This window comes from Myxocyprinus asiaticus, chromosome 31 (genome assembly GCF_019703515.2).
Source record: "Myxocyprinus asiaticus isolate MX2 ecotype Aquarium Trade chromosome 31, UBuf_Myxa_2, whole genome shotgun sequence".
Taxonomy (NCBI): domain Eukaryota; kingdom Metazoa; phylum Chordata; class Actinopteri; order Cypriniformes; family Catostomidae; genus Myxocyprinus; species Myxocyprinus asiaticus.
In genome coordinates this window covers 21,058,858-21,074,006 of record NC_059374.1, presented here as the reverse complement: position 1 = coordinate 21,074,006, position 15,149 = coordinate 21,058,858, and the positions used below count along the sequence as shown (strand labels likewise).

The 15,149-nt window shown below is 46.2% G+C and overlaps 1 protein-coding gene across 2 annotated transcripts in view; it reads right to left on the bottom strand.

Annotated features, from left to right (window-relative positions):
- LOC127421736 (roundabout homolog 2-like) overlaps window positions 1-15,149 on the bottom strand; it is a 94,475-nt gene that overhangs the window by 53,042 nt on the left and 26,284 nt on the right. The gene's annotated exons all lie outside the window — the stretch shown is intronic.

Sequence of the window (15,149 nt, the reverse complement as noted above, 5' to 3'; positions counted from 1 at the left end):
TCGATATGTCCCGCCCAAACTCCCTATTTCAATATGAAATATGCAACACATGACAGGAAACCGGTGCTAGAATGGCCGAAATGACGAGAAGGGTCTGTCTGCATCCTGCAATACTACTACAAGGCATGCCCACTACAAATTACACCCCTTCAAATAATTCAAACAAAATCTAACATAAAACAAAGGCAATCTGAATAAACACAAAATACAGTTTTTAAATGGTAATGTTATTTATTGAGCAAAAAATGTATCCAATAAATCAAATCAAATCAAATCACTTTATTGTCACACAGCCATATACACAAGTGCAATGGTGTGTGAAATTCTTGGGTGCAGTTCCAATCAACATAGCAGTCGTGACAGTGATGAGACATATACCAATTTACAATAACATCAAATTAACACAACACAATTTAAACATCTGTTATACACAGAATTACACTCAACAATATACAAATAATAACATACACTGTACAGTATACAATACGCTGTTTTTGTTTTTGTTTTTTTGTTTTTTACTATATAGATACACATTATTCAATAAAAATTAAAAATTAAAATATATATATATAAAAAAAAGTATATATATATATATATATATATATATATATATATATAGAATGTACAGTATTGTACTGTATTGACATTCAGGCTGTCGGTTGATAGTCAGTTGTTAAGAGAGACATAATATAATAATAATATAATTTATGACAGGCCGGTGTGAGATATAAGAGTAAGAGTAATAAAGTGCAGTGCTGATGTATATTGATCATGAGAGATCAAGAGTTCAGAAGTCTGATTGCTTGGGGGAAGAACTATCATGGAATCGGCTGGTGCGGGTCCTGATGCTGCGATACCGCCTACCTGATGGTAGCAGTGAGAACAGCCCATGGCTCGGGTGGCTGGAGTCTCTGATGATCCTCCGAGCTTTTTTCACACACCGCCTTGTATATATTTCCTGGAGGGAGGGAAGCTCACCTCCGATGATGTGTTTGGCAGTTCGCACCACCCTTTGCAGTGCTTTGCGGTTGTGGGCGGTGCTATTGCCGTACCAGGCGGAGATACAGCCAGTCAGGATGCTCTCTACAGTGCAGGTGTAGAACCGTGTGAGGATGTGGCGGTTCATTCCAAACTTCCTCAGCCGTCTCAGGAAGAAGAGGCGCTGATGAGCCTTCTTCACAACGACTTCAGTGTGGACGGACCATGTGAGTTCCTCAGTGATGTGGACACCCAGGAACTTGAAGCTGCTGACTCTCTCCACTGGTGCTCCATTGATGGTGATGGGACTGTGTTCTCTGTCTTTTCTTCTGAAGTCCACCACAAGCTCCTTTGTCTTACTGACGTTGAGGGAGAGGTTGTGCTCCTGACACCAGCGTGTCAGAGTGTACAAATCCTCTCTGTTTCATCATTGTCAGTGATCAGACCTACCACCGTCGTGTCATCAGCAAACTTAATGATGGCATTGGAGCTATGTGTTGCCACACAGTCATGTGTGTACAAGGAATACAGTAGTGGGCTGAGAACACAGCCCTGTGGGGCTCCAGTGTTGAGGATCAGTGATGAGGAGATGTTGCTGCCTATTCTAACCACCTGGCGTCTGCTTGACAGGAAGTCCAGGATCCAGCTACACAGCGAGCTGTTTAAGCCCAGAGCCCGGAGTTTCTCATCTAGCTTGGAGGGCACTATGGTGTTGAATGCTGAGCTGTAGTCTACAAACAGCATTCTCACATAAGTGTTCTTTTTTTCCAGGTGGGAGAGAGCAGTGTGTATTGTAGATGCAATGGCATCATCAGTGGAGCGGTTGTTGCGGTAAGCAAACTGCAGCGGGTCAAGATTGAGTGGCAAGACAGAGCAGATGTAATCTCTGATTAGTCTCTCAAAACATTTGCTGATGATGGGGGTCAGAGCAACAGGACGCCAGTCATTTAAACAAGTTAATTTTGATTGTTTTGGAACAGGCACAATGGTGGATGTTTTAAAGCATGTGGGGACTACAGACAAAGAGAGGGAAAGGTTGAAAATGTCCGTAAAAACACCAGCCAGCTGGTTTGCGCACGCTCTGATGACGCGGCCCGGAATGCCGTCTGGACCCGCGGCTTTGTGGATATTCACCCGTCGGAAGGATCGGGTTACATCCGCTACAGAGACGGAGAGTGAACTAACCTCTGTAGCTTCAGCCGCGAGAGCTCTCTCCGCGAGGGCGGTGTTATTTCCCTCGAAACGAGCATAAAAAGTATTTAGCTCATCCGGGAGAGAGGCAGCGGTGTTCATGGCGGAGTTTTTATTCCCTTTAAAGTCCGTGATGATGTTAATTCCCTGCCACATGCTTCTAGAGTTGGTGGTGTTAAACTGTCCTTCAATCTTGCTCCTGTACTGGCGTTTTGCTGTTTTGATAGTTTTTCGGAGGGCATAACTGGCTTGTTTATGCTCCTCCGCGTTCCCGGAATTAAAAGCAGAGGTCCGCACATTAAGTGCCGCGCGAACATCGCTATTGATCCACGGCTTCTGATTCAGATAGATTCGCACAGTTCTGGTTGGAATCACTTCCTATACGCACGTTCTGATGAAACACATTACGCTATCAGCGTAAAGCTCGATGTCGTCATCAGAGGCGGACCGGAACATCTCCCAGTCCGTGTGATCAAAACAGTCCTGTAGCGTAGAGTCTGATTGGTCCGACCAGCACTGGATCGTTCTGAGGGTGGGTGCTTCCTGTTTCAGTTTCTGCCTGTAAGCGGGCAGAAGCAGAATGGAAGAGTGGTCCGATTTGCCAAATGGTGGGCGGGGGAGGGATTTGTAGCCATCCCGGAACGGAGAGTAGCAATGATCCAAAACCCGGTCCCCTCGTGTGTTGAAACTAATGTGCTGGTGGTATTTTGGTGCAACTGATTTTAAACTGGCTTTATTAAAGTCCCCGGTCACAATGAACGCGGCCTCAGGGTGCGCGGTTTCCTGCTCACTTATAATCCCGTACAGTTCCTTGAGTGCCCGGTCTGTGTCGGCTTGTGGCGGGATGTACACAGCTGTGATAATGACCGCTGTGAATTCCCTCGGTAGCCAGAATGGTCGACACAGAAGCATAAGAAATTCCAGATCAGGAGAACATAAAGACTTGATGGAATGTACGTTCCTCTGATCACACCAGGATTTGTTGATCATAAAACATACACCACCTCCTCTAGTTTTACCTGAGAGGTCTTTCGCTCTGTCCGCTCGGTGCATGGAGAACCCCGCGGGTTCAATGGCTGAGTCTGGAATCTCCGCAGACATCCAAGTTTCTGTCAGGCAGATAATGCAGCAGTCCCTCGTCTCTCGTTGGAAAGAGATCCGCGCTTTCAGCTCGCAGAGCTTGTTATCCAGAGACTGAACATTTGCCAGTAGAATAGTGGGTAGCGGGGGTCGATTTGCGCGGCGTCTTACTCTGATGAGAACGCCGGCTCTGTTTCCCCTTTTCCTCTTGCATTTCCGCGGCCGGGCAGCCCAGACAAAGGGCTCCGCTGGCGTGTTTGTAAACAGCGGGTCGGCATTGAGGAATGTGAAGTCCGGTTTTCGGTGTGAGATCGCTGAACCAATGTCCAAAAGTGTTTGTCTGTCGTAGACAATAAGGCAGACAACATCCAAGACAAAAAACATAAGAATTGTAAACAAAACAAACAAAACATTGCTATGTTGTGTCGGAGCTCGCAACGCAGCAGCCATACTCGGCGCCATCTTGAGTCCATTTTTTCCAATACCAACTGGGCCTGTGTGAAAAAGTTACTAAATCCCCAAATCTATGAAACTGCATTAATAATGGGGTTCAGCTGGACTAGACCCACCCAGGCCTGATTACTGCTAGCCCTGTTCAATCAAATCAACACCTAAATAGAACTTTTTCAGCAGCATGAAGTTGGCTAAAAGGTCTCACCTAGAAGCTAGAAGAACACTATGCCAAGGTTGAAAGAAATTCCAAACATAATGAGGAAAAAGGTGACTGAAATACATCAGTCTGGGCAAGGTTACAAAGCTATCTGCTCTCTACCAGAAAATCCTAAAGGAGAACATCCGGTCATTAGTCCATGAGTTGAAGCTCAAGCGCAACTGGATTATGCAGCAAGACAATGATCCAAAGCATAGGAGTAAGTCCACCTCTGAATGGCTCATAAGAAGCTAAATTAAAGTTTTGGAGTGGCCTAGTCAAAGTCCTGAATTGAACCAGATTGAGATGCTGTGGCAGGACCTTAAAGGGCAGTTCATGCTTGAAAAACCTCCAGTGTGGCTGAACTAAAGCAGTTCTGCAAAGAAGAGTGGGACAAAATTCCACCACAGTGCTGTGAAAGACCAATCTCCTGTTATCGGAAGCGTATAGTTGCAGTTGTTGCTGCTAAAGGTGGCACAACCAGCTATTAAGTTTAAGGGGACAGTTAGTTTTTCACTTGGGTGAAATAGGTGTTGGATAACTTTTTTGCTTCAATAAAAAAAATAGATATTAGAAAACTGTATTTTGTGTTTACTTAAACAATTTAGTATAAAAAAAAAATCAGAAATCAGAATGGGGCCTGGGTAGCTCAGCAAGTAAGTATGCTAACTACCACCCCTGGAGTCGCGAGTTCAAATCCAGGGCATGCTGAGTGACTCCAACCAGGTCTCCTAAGCAACCAAATTGGCCTGGTTGTTAGGGAGGGTAGAGTCACATGGGGTAACCTCCTTGTTGTCACTATAATGTGGTTCGCTCTCAGTGGGGCGCATTGCTCAACAAGCCAAATGATAAGATGCACAGATTGACGGTGTCAGACACAGAGGTAACTGAGATTCATCCTCCGCCACCCAGATTGAGGTGAGTCACTATGCCACCATGAGAACTTAGAGCACATTGGGAATTGGGCATTCCAAAAAGAAGAGAAAATCAAAGAAAAAAAAAGAAAAAGGATGGGGCAAATATTTTTCACAGCACAGTACAATCATACTGCCATATCACTAGGTGGCAACCATGAGAAACGTCATGAAAATGAAAAGGAGAAAAAGCTAACGGTATGCTAAGCTAATAGGCTAACCGGATTGCTTGTGAGTGAACTGGAGAAAACAGAATAGAGAAATGTTTAATTTCACCGTTTATATCTTTGGTTTAATAATATGATATGTGACATAATTTAAAAGTTATCCTTTGTTATATTCACACAGTTAAGACAACATGAATCATAAAGAAATTGCATAGGATTTTAATAGTTCTTTTAGCCAACAGAATCACTTTATGATCCAAGGGTTACGGTTAGGTTACTTGGAGTGGGCGTGTCATGTAGTGGGTGTTCCTTGTCATCAGTTACACTTGGAAATGGCAGTCAACTAGGATTTAAACTGACACCTACTGACACCTGGTTGAAGCATCACACAAAAGCTAAATATTTCAGTCGCTAATGCCATTGCAGAAATACCCAATTTGCAGTCAGCCATGTTTAATTTATTTTGTGAACAAAAGTAAAATGAGCAGTATTCAGCTGGTCATTTTATCTCATTCAGTACGTTTGCATACACTTTAAAAGTTCGAATTCAGACGGAATAAAACAATAATTTGTCTCTTTAAAACGTCAACACTTCAGTCATATTGAAATCATTCCTGTTTGATTGTCCTTTCTTCAAATATCTGATTACACATTGTGTCACATATACTTGGACAGACAGATGAAGACTCGACTATACAAAAACCCACTGTAGCTCAATTATAACTGAGCATGTCGGTCCCCATGAAATGATGTTATTAAGCTACTGATATGACAAGGAGTCTTCATCTCATGTGAGTGTACATTATTTTATAAAATATTTTCAAAAGTACTATTCATTTATTATGTGTAAAAAAATGTAATGAGGGAAAAATTCTGAGAGCAGCTTTAATATTGCAGTCAACCAAATTCAACGATGGTTGGCTTTGTTGACCTAACTAAGCATCGATGATAATGGCATACACAGTGAACTCTGCTCCTTTCTCTATTACTTGCCTAACCTTTTTACTGTGAGCGAACGGCAAAATTCTGCACTCCCTGCCGCCTGATTTAGCAGTAAATGTCCCCATAAATCCCTGGTGGTGATTGACAGATTAAAAATGCCACCCCTGCCCTATTGCAGCAGCCTCAGGGGGCCCTTTGAGTTGCCTACATCAAAGGGTGAGCTCCTACGGGCTGTAGACTAGCAGCTGGCACCGTCACACACATATATACAAACATAAATGCCACTCATACTCTCAAGTCAGTGAAATATAAATGTATTTCTGTAATAAAAAGGTACACTGATGTCCACAGATTAATAATCAGCCTGACAACCACAGTATCTTTCTATATTTTAAACATTTTGTGGATGGATTTTTCGATTAACAGTGCAATTATATGGTTTTATATAGAAAAAGCTATTTACCATGGATTTCTGCATAAATTGGTCATAAATTGGTTGCATTTTCATTTCAATTCTATATTTGCATAAAATTCCTTTATTTGGATGGCAACATGTGATTGGAATTTAAAGTGCACTATACTTGCAGTTATTTTAAATAATTGCAACAAGCCTACCCTGCACTGTAAATACTTACAAGGTTCCTTAGACATCATGAAAACATATAATTGTTTGTGTGTTATTTGTTTAAACAGACTGTGTTTGTCTGGTGTTGTGACTAAGTTGAATATTAGATCAAATTTTATGACAAATTTATGCAAAATGCATGGTTAATCCAAAGGTTTACATACTTTCCCCGCAATTATAAAGTGTAATCTCACCAGTCGTGGGCTGCAAAAGGAAACTGAATTATGCATAATGTAAAGCATGAAAATGAAGCCATATAAATAGTTCAACCTTCGGTTCATAATTATGATATGACCTCTCCAGAGTCCTGGCTACACCGTCCCTTGGCAGACCTTTATAAATACAATGACTTGTGATAATTACTTATAAATATTCATTGGAATGCCATGTTATTGGTGATGTCCAGAGCCCTGAGAGCTCCATTTTCTTTGTTAAACTCATCCTCATCTCCTGTCTATGAATATTCATAACTTTCAAGCTGGGACAAATGGTGCGAGTCTGTCTTTGACCAGTAAGTTTGTCAGATCTCACATTTGAAGTGGTCATCTGTCAATCTGGCCACTCAAGAGTGGCCCCACCCCCCTACTCCCCAACTCAACCGTTACCAACTCCACCACCATCCATCCAACACAATTTGTCACATTCCTGCTCACTCAAAACTTCTTCCCATTCTGGAATCTTACACCCCATTTACACTTTGCATGAACATGCGTCTTCAGTAGGGATGTCATAAAGTATCGATATATCGATTATTGTTCAGCATGTTATTTTATCGATAAATTTGAGGCATTGATATTTACATCAGCCGACATTTAAATTAGAAGCCTAATTTGTGTGCTTTCAATTCACTATCAGTTGCATTCCATTCAGTGTAGTCTGACGTAATACTGTTAAGAGACCACAAGGGGGGCGACATTTGGCACGAATAAGGCATCACACAAAAAGTAAAAGCTGATGGCAGTCCAAAGTTATGAAGGTTTCTTTATTTCTACAAGAATTAACAAAGTGATTTTGTTGAGTTTGCAGGTTAGTGTATGAAATTGGTGTAACTGTGCAAACTGAACGATTAGAAACGGCAATGTTTATTATGCAATTTTCCTGTATGTAGCATTGAACTGGTCTTGCATTCAAGCTGTCAAACCACAAAAAGATATACTTGTCACTGAAAATACATTGTGTAGGCTCTGTGAAAGATACTTTATACACAATATTTCATCCAGTAATGACTAGAGTAAATAATCTACAGTATGTCCTTTGATAAAGAGTTAGTTCACCCAAAAATGAAAATTCTCTCATATTTTACTCACCCTCATGCCATCCCAGATGACTTCCTTTCTTCAGCAGAACACATTTGAAGAAAAATAGAAAAATATCTCAGCTCAGTAGGTCCTTATAATGGATGTGGATGGAACAATCAGCATTAACGTCATCCATACAACTCCAGCGGTTAAATTAATCTCTTATAAAGCGATGCGATCGCTGTTGATGCGAAAAAGATCAATATTTAAGTACTTTTTAACAATAAATAATGGCTTTCGTTAAGCAGCGGTATATGCGTATCCCTTTTGATTATGATTTGGGTCGAATTTAATGGAAAACTATGCAATAAGCTCCGTAAGCTGTCACTCACTCGAAGTTGTGTCGATGTAGTGACACTAGGGGTCGCCCTTGGGAGCCCCAAACACCTCTGATCTTTGAGAAAAGGCCAATGGGAATTGGCGAGTGGAATTTGCATGCCACTCCCCCAGACATACGGGTATAAAAGGAGCTGGCTTGCAACCACTCATTCAGATTTCAAGTGGTTGTGTTCCAACGAGCTGAATTCCTCCGCCAATCTATTCACCTCGAAAGCAGTTGGATTTACGGCGCATTACAGCGGTTTCTCTCCTCTTGCACCAGTGGTGTGCAGAGAACGCTCCTGGGCGATTCAGCAGCTAAAAGAGTATATTCTTCCTAATAAAAGAGTATATTTTCCTACTAAAAGAGTGGCACTCATGGAGAGCGTCTTTTTAAAGATGTCTTTCCGTTTGTGTATAAATCCTGGTTGCAGTCGTTACCTCTCCGCTTCCCACGGCCATGATCACATGATCAGCGTTCGTGGACTGGTCATATCCTCACTGCGAGAACATGACCATGTCAACATTGTGGTTGTGGCTTTCCTTCCTCAGAGGGAAAGCCACCCCACCGGCTCCCCGCCGCGGTCCTTCTACCTACGGGTTTGAGGCTGCGTCGGTTAGAACTGGGGGCGATTTGGGTACCCCAATGGAAGCCGCTCCGCCGCGTATGCCCCCATAGACCTCCCATTCCCCAGCACGCTCGTTCGCCCCGGTTGAGTTCTGGGATGAGACCGCTGGCTCGTCTCAGGGTGAGTTTGCGGTCTCATTCGGGGCTCGCGAAGAGGATGAGCTGTCAATCGCAGCTTCGGAGAGCGGGCTCATCCCGTCTGACGCTGAGGACTCGGCTGGGCTCCCAACTTCAGGTGTGGTCGCCCAGTCGCAGGCCGACGTGGAGCTGGTGGCCATGCTTGCCTGGGCGGCTGCGAGCGTCGGGCTGGAATGGAACCCTCCACTCCCCCCTGAACCCTCATGGCTTGACGATTGGTTCCTGGGCTCAGAGCACCACTCACAGAAGCACCCCGCCCCAGTTCCTTTCTTCCTGGAGGTGCATGATGAGCTCACGAGATCATGGCGGGCATCTTTCACTGCCTGGACCCAATTTATGGGCTCCTCCGCTCTCACTACCCTTGACGGTGGGGCTGCCAGGGGGTACTCGTGATTCCCCAGGTGGATAAGGCAGTTGCGGTGCACTTGTGCCCGCAAAATGCCGCCACCTGGCGGAACCATCCGAGACTCCCGTCCAGGGCCTGTAGGCTTACGTTGCTACACGATTCAGTTCGCCAGGCATCTGTCCAGGTCCAACGGCATCTGCTTCACCTCAGTGATGGCCGAGAACACCGCTGCCTTGCGTGTGGAGATGGAGCCTGTCCCTCCTGCCAAGATGAAGAAGGGGTTTTACAGCTCCTACTTCGTTGTACCAAAGAAAGGCGGTGGGTTGCGGCCAATCTTGGACCTGCAAATACTGAACTGGGCCTTGCACAGACTCCCGTTCAAGATGCTGACGCAAAAATGCATTTGAGCAAGCGTCCGCCATCAAGATTGGTTCCACGTCTCAGTTTTACCTCGACACAGGCCCTTCCTGTGGTTTGCTTTCGAGGGCTGGGCATACCAGTACAAGGTCCTCCCCTTCGATCTGTCCTTGTCACCTCGCGCCTTCACGAAAGTCGCAGAGGCAGCCCTTGCCCCGCTAAGGGAAGTGGGCATCCGCATCCTCAACTATCTCGATGACTGGCTGATTCTAGCTCACTCTCGGGATTTGTTGTGTGCACACAGGGACTTGGTGCTCAGCCACCTCAGCCGGCTGGGGCTTCGGGTCAACTGGGAAAAGAGCAAGCTCTCCCCGATTCAGGGCATCTCTTTTCTCAGCATGGAGTTAGACTCAGTCTCTATGGTGGTGCGCCTCACGGTCGAGTGCACGCAGTCAGTGCTGAACTGTCTGAAGGCATTCAGGCGGAGAACGGCGGTCCCACTGAAACAATTTCAGAGGCTCCTGGGGCATATGGCGTCCTTGGCGGCGGTCACGCCGCTCGGGTTGATGCATATGAGACCGCTTCAGCACTGGCTTCAGACTCAAGTCCCCAGATGGGCATGGCGCTGCGGGGCACATCGCGTGGCCATCATGCCGATCTGTCTCTGCCTGTTCAGCCCTTCGACAGACCTTGCATTTCTGCGGGCAGGGGTTCCCTTAGTGCCAAGGCGCATCATGGTTACGACAGATGCATCCAAGCGTGGACAGGGCCCCTGGACTAAGTCTGTTCGCTAAGTGGTGTTCATCCCGATGCAAAGACCCCCAGAGATGCGCAGTCGGTTCGGTGCTTTCCTTCCTGCAGGAGAAGCTGGTGGGGCAGCAGTTCCCCCCACCTTGAGGGTGTACGTGGCCGCTATGGCTGCGCACCACGATGCAGTTGACGGTAAGTATTTAGGGAAGCATGACCTGATCATCAGGATCCTTAGAGGCGTGAGGAGGTTGAATCTGTTGAGGCTTCTCACAGAACAAGCTGCTGGATGACAATCAGTCAGGCTTTAAAAGTGGACACTCCACCGAGACCGCCCTGCTGTCTGTCACCGAGTCGCTGAGACGAGCGAAAGCTGAATCCAGATCATCATTCCTGATTCTGCTGGACCTTTCTGCAGCCTTTGACACAGTCAACCATCAGATATTACTCTCTACCCTTTCCTCGCTGGGCATCACAGGAACTGTGCTTGACTGGTTTAATTCCTATCTCTCAGGTAGGTCCTTCAAGGTAGCCTGGAGAGGTGAGGTATCCAAGCCACATCAGCTACTTACTGGGGTACCTCAGGGATCAGTGCTTGGGCCACTTCTCTTCTCTATATACACAACATCACTGGGACCCATCATTCAAGCACATGGTTTCTCTTACCACTATTACGCTGATGACACGCAACTCTACTTGTCTTTCCAGCCCAACGACACCACAGTGACTGCTCAAATTTCTGCCTGCCTGGCGGACATCTTGGCCTGGATGAAGGAGCACCACCTGCAACTCAATCCAGCCAAGACTGAACTCCTTGTCTTTCCAGCCAACCCTGATGTTGAACACAACATCACCGCGCAGCTGGGTGCAACTACAGTAACACCTTCCAAATCGGTCAGAAATCTAGGGGTAACCATCGACAACAGACTAAATTTCACAGACCACATCTCAAAGACCGCAAGATCATGTAGATTTACACTCTACAATATCAGGAAGATAAGACCCTTCCTCTCTGAACATGCCACACAACTGCTTGTCCAGTCACTTGTCATAACTAGACTGGACTACTGTAACGCTCTCATTGCAGGCCTCCCTGCATGTGCAACTAGACCCCTCCAAATGATCCAGAATGCAGCAGCACGTCTGGTCTTTAATGAACCAAAGAGAGCACATGTTACACCACTCCTTGTCTCTCTCCACTGGCTACTGATACTGATGCACGTATCAAATTCAAGGCTCTGATGCTGGCATACAGAACTGTTACTGGGTCTGCTCCAGCATACCTAAAATCATTTATGCAGAGCTACGCGCCCACTAGAAGTCTGCAGTCGGCTAAGGAATGTCGCCTTGTTGTACCAACACAAAGAGGCACCAAAACACTTTCCCGGACTTTCAGCTTCATCATACCACGTTGGTGGAACGACCTTCCGTGAAGCTGACTCACTCTCTGTCTTCAAAAAATGACTAAAAACACATCTTTTCCATGAGCATTTAACCAGTCATTAAAAAAAATAAAAATTCTGTTGCACTTTATTCTATCTTGAATACTATTATGATGCTAGTGATACTTTGTAATACAGCACTTTTTATACCACTGTCTCCTAAGATGATTCACTTATGTTCTCCTCTCTTGTAAGTCGCTTTGGATAAAAGCGTCTGCCAAATGAATAAATGTAAATGTAAATGTAAATGTGAATCCTCCCAGACCGCGCCTCATTCCCTCATGGGATCTCTCTGTGGTCCTTCGGGGCCTACAGGGAGCTCCATTTGAGCCCCTGGAGTCAGTTGAGCTACAGGCACTCTCCTTGAAGACTGCCCTCCTGTAGGGGACATGCAGGCGTTCTCTGTCAGCGACATGTGCCTGGAGTTCGGTCCAGGATACTCTCACGTGGTACTGAGACCCTGACCGGGCTATGTGCCCAAGGTTCCCTGCAGGCGCTGCCCCAGGAGGAGGCAAACCCAGCCTGTCATTGCTGTGTCCGGTGCATGTTTTGCGCATATATTTGGATTGCACGCAGAGCTTTAGATGCTCTGAGCAGCTCTTTGTCTGCTTTGGAGGACAACGGAAAGGGAGTGCTGTCTCCAAACAGAGGATCGTCCACTGTGTCATTGACGCCATCGCTTTGGCATATCATGCCCAGGACGTGCCGCCCCCCTTGGGCTCTGACCAATGGCGCCACTTTAGAAGACATCTGCAGAGCAGCGGGCTGGGCAACACCCAATACCTTCACAAGGTTCTACAATCTCTGGGTTGAGCCGGTCTTGTCCCGTGTGTTGTCAGGTACGAGCAAGTAAGTTGCGGGACAGCTGGCCGGATGTACTGCTTGCGTATAGTGCCTTTCCCCTCCCGGAGGCGAAGACGTGCATTTTTTACCCCCAGTCGTGTTCACGAAGTCGTGGACCCTGGATGTCCTTCCTCCTTAGCCCTGTGGCAGGCGAGTTTGCAGAGAAACTCGTTGCCGGACCAGTACGTGTGCTAACTTGGCCCTGTACTGGGGTAGGTGCTCCACATGCGCTGGTTGCCCATATGTAACCCCGTGTGATGTATCTTCCATGAGACGGTTCCCCCGGAGGCCCCTCTGACCCCGGTTGCTGTGTTTGTAGAGCTCCTCCCCCCCCGGGTAGGACCTACCACAGGGAATTCTCCACATGAGACACTGCCGACAAGACTCGGTAAGACCATGTGACGTATTTCCACACAATTTCCTCCCCCTCAGGCAGGGTGTGGTCTCCGCGGTGTCTAACCCTTGGGAGTGACACCCCCCGACAAGGACACTATATGGCCCCATGCTGAACAATTTTTCCTTTTGGGGAGAAGAAAGTGAAGAGAACACGGCTGGGGCAGCCAGTCCCCATTTTTTGGGCAGTCGACTTGTCCCCGAGGTGCAGGGGACTGTACGACGCTCGTAAGAGCGTTGGGGGAGGTTATGTGATGGCTGGGTGCGCTGGCTACGGGGCACACAATGGTCTGCCCGTCTCGCACCGCCAGTTCACATAACACAGTTCAGCTAGTTGTGGTGTTTTGTATAGGGACCCCTAGTGTCACTACATCGACACAACGTCGAGTGAGTGACAGATAGGGAATGTCCTGGTTACTTTCGTAACCTCCGTTCCCTGATGGAGGGAATGAGATGTTGTGTCCCTCCTGCCACAACACTGAACTACCCGCTGAAATGGCCGGGACCTTGTCTTGGCTCCTCAGCACAAAACCTGAATGAGTGGTTGCAAGCCAGCTCCTTTTATACCCATATGTCCGGGGGAGTGGCATGCAAATTCCACTAGCCAATTCCCATTGGCCTTTTCTCAAAGATCAGAGGTGTTTGGGGCTCCCAAGGGCGACCCCTAGTATTGACACAATGTCTCGTTCCTTCCATCAGGGAACAGAGGTGTGACACCGGGATCGTGGTCAAGCGTCCGTCCAGAGAGAGAGAAAGCGGTAAGGGCGCGTGTCCTGAGCTAAATTATGTCTAACACCTGTCTCTAATTACAGTGAGCATGGGGAGAGCGGCATAAAAGTGCCACACCACCAGCAGACCAGAGAGAGAAAGTCTGGGTCTTTAAGCTCTTTGTGAAACTAAAGTGTTATTGTGAAGCTAGAATCTTACTGAGAAGCTAAAGAGTATTGTGAGAGCGTGAAGCTGACGTGTTTTGGCAACCCTGTAACTCCATTAAAGACCCTACCTGAGTGAAAGAAACCTGGTTCCCCGTGTCCTCCCTGGCAAAAACCTTTACAGGAGGTTACGAAAGTAACCAGGACGTTTCAAATTTTAGAATGCGCCATGTCATCCACCAGACGTGTTCGGTGCACAACACACTTTACCAAAGTTGTGTTGTGAAATATGCTTGAAAAAACAAAGACTATTGTGCAATGAGCAGCCCTATTTATATCTCGATTTATAAAAATTGTATTTATAAAATCCCGATATATATTGATATAACGGCATCGATCCCAAGCCTAGTTTTCGGTGATCGGATTGCTATCGGATTGAAGTTGACCACATTAAATGACAGGTGTAAATGCACCCAAGATGCATTGTGATCAGAATGTTATCGATAAGTAATTAATTATATGATGAGGTTACCCTACAGTCATTCGTTGTTTAAGTGCTGTGTTGCGGTTTCTTGCCTTTTTCTGTTTATCCTGCCATTGCAATGTGAAGGACACAACATACACTCCCCACCTGGAATCTTGTCACCCAAGCAATGAACAATATCTCATGAATTATTTCATTGGAATAGTAGTGCTTTCCATTTTGTGCAGGTAACTTTGATCAGATCTCTATCAATTACAGTGGAGACACATTTGACTGCAAGGTATTAATGCTATCCAAGGTTTAAATGGGGCCAGTTTTTTAAAAGATAACAAGAATTCTATATCTTAGGCGCTGTTTACACATGGTATTAAGATGCATTTTGGGGGGCCTGGGTAGCTCAGCGAGTATTGACGCTGACTACCACCCCATGGTGTGCTGAGTGACTCCAGCTAGGTCTCCTAAGTAACCAAATTGGCCCGGTTGCTAGGGAGGGTAGAGTCGCATGGCTAACCTCCTTGTGGTCACGATTAAGTGGTTCTTCTCTCAATGGGGCAGGTGGTAAGTTGTGCATGGATCACGGAGAGTAGCATGAGCCTCCACATGCTGTGAGTTTCCGCGGTGTCATGCACATTGAGCCACGTGATAAGATGCGCGGATTGACTGTCTCAGAAGTGGAGGCAACTGAGTCTTGTCCTCCGCCACCCGGATTGAGGCGAGTAACCGTGCCACCATGAGGA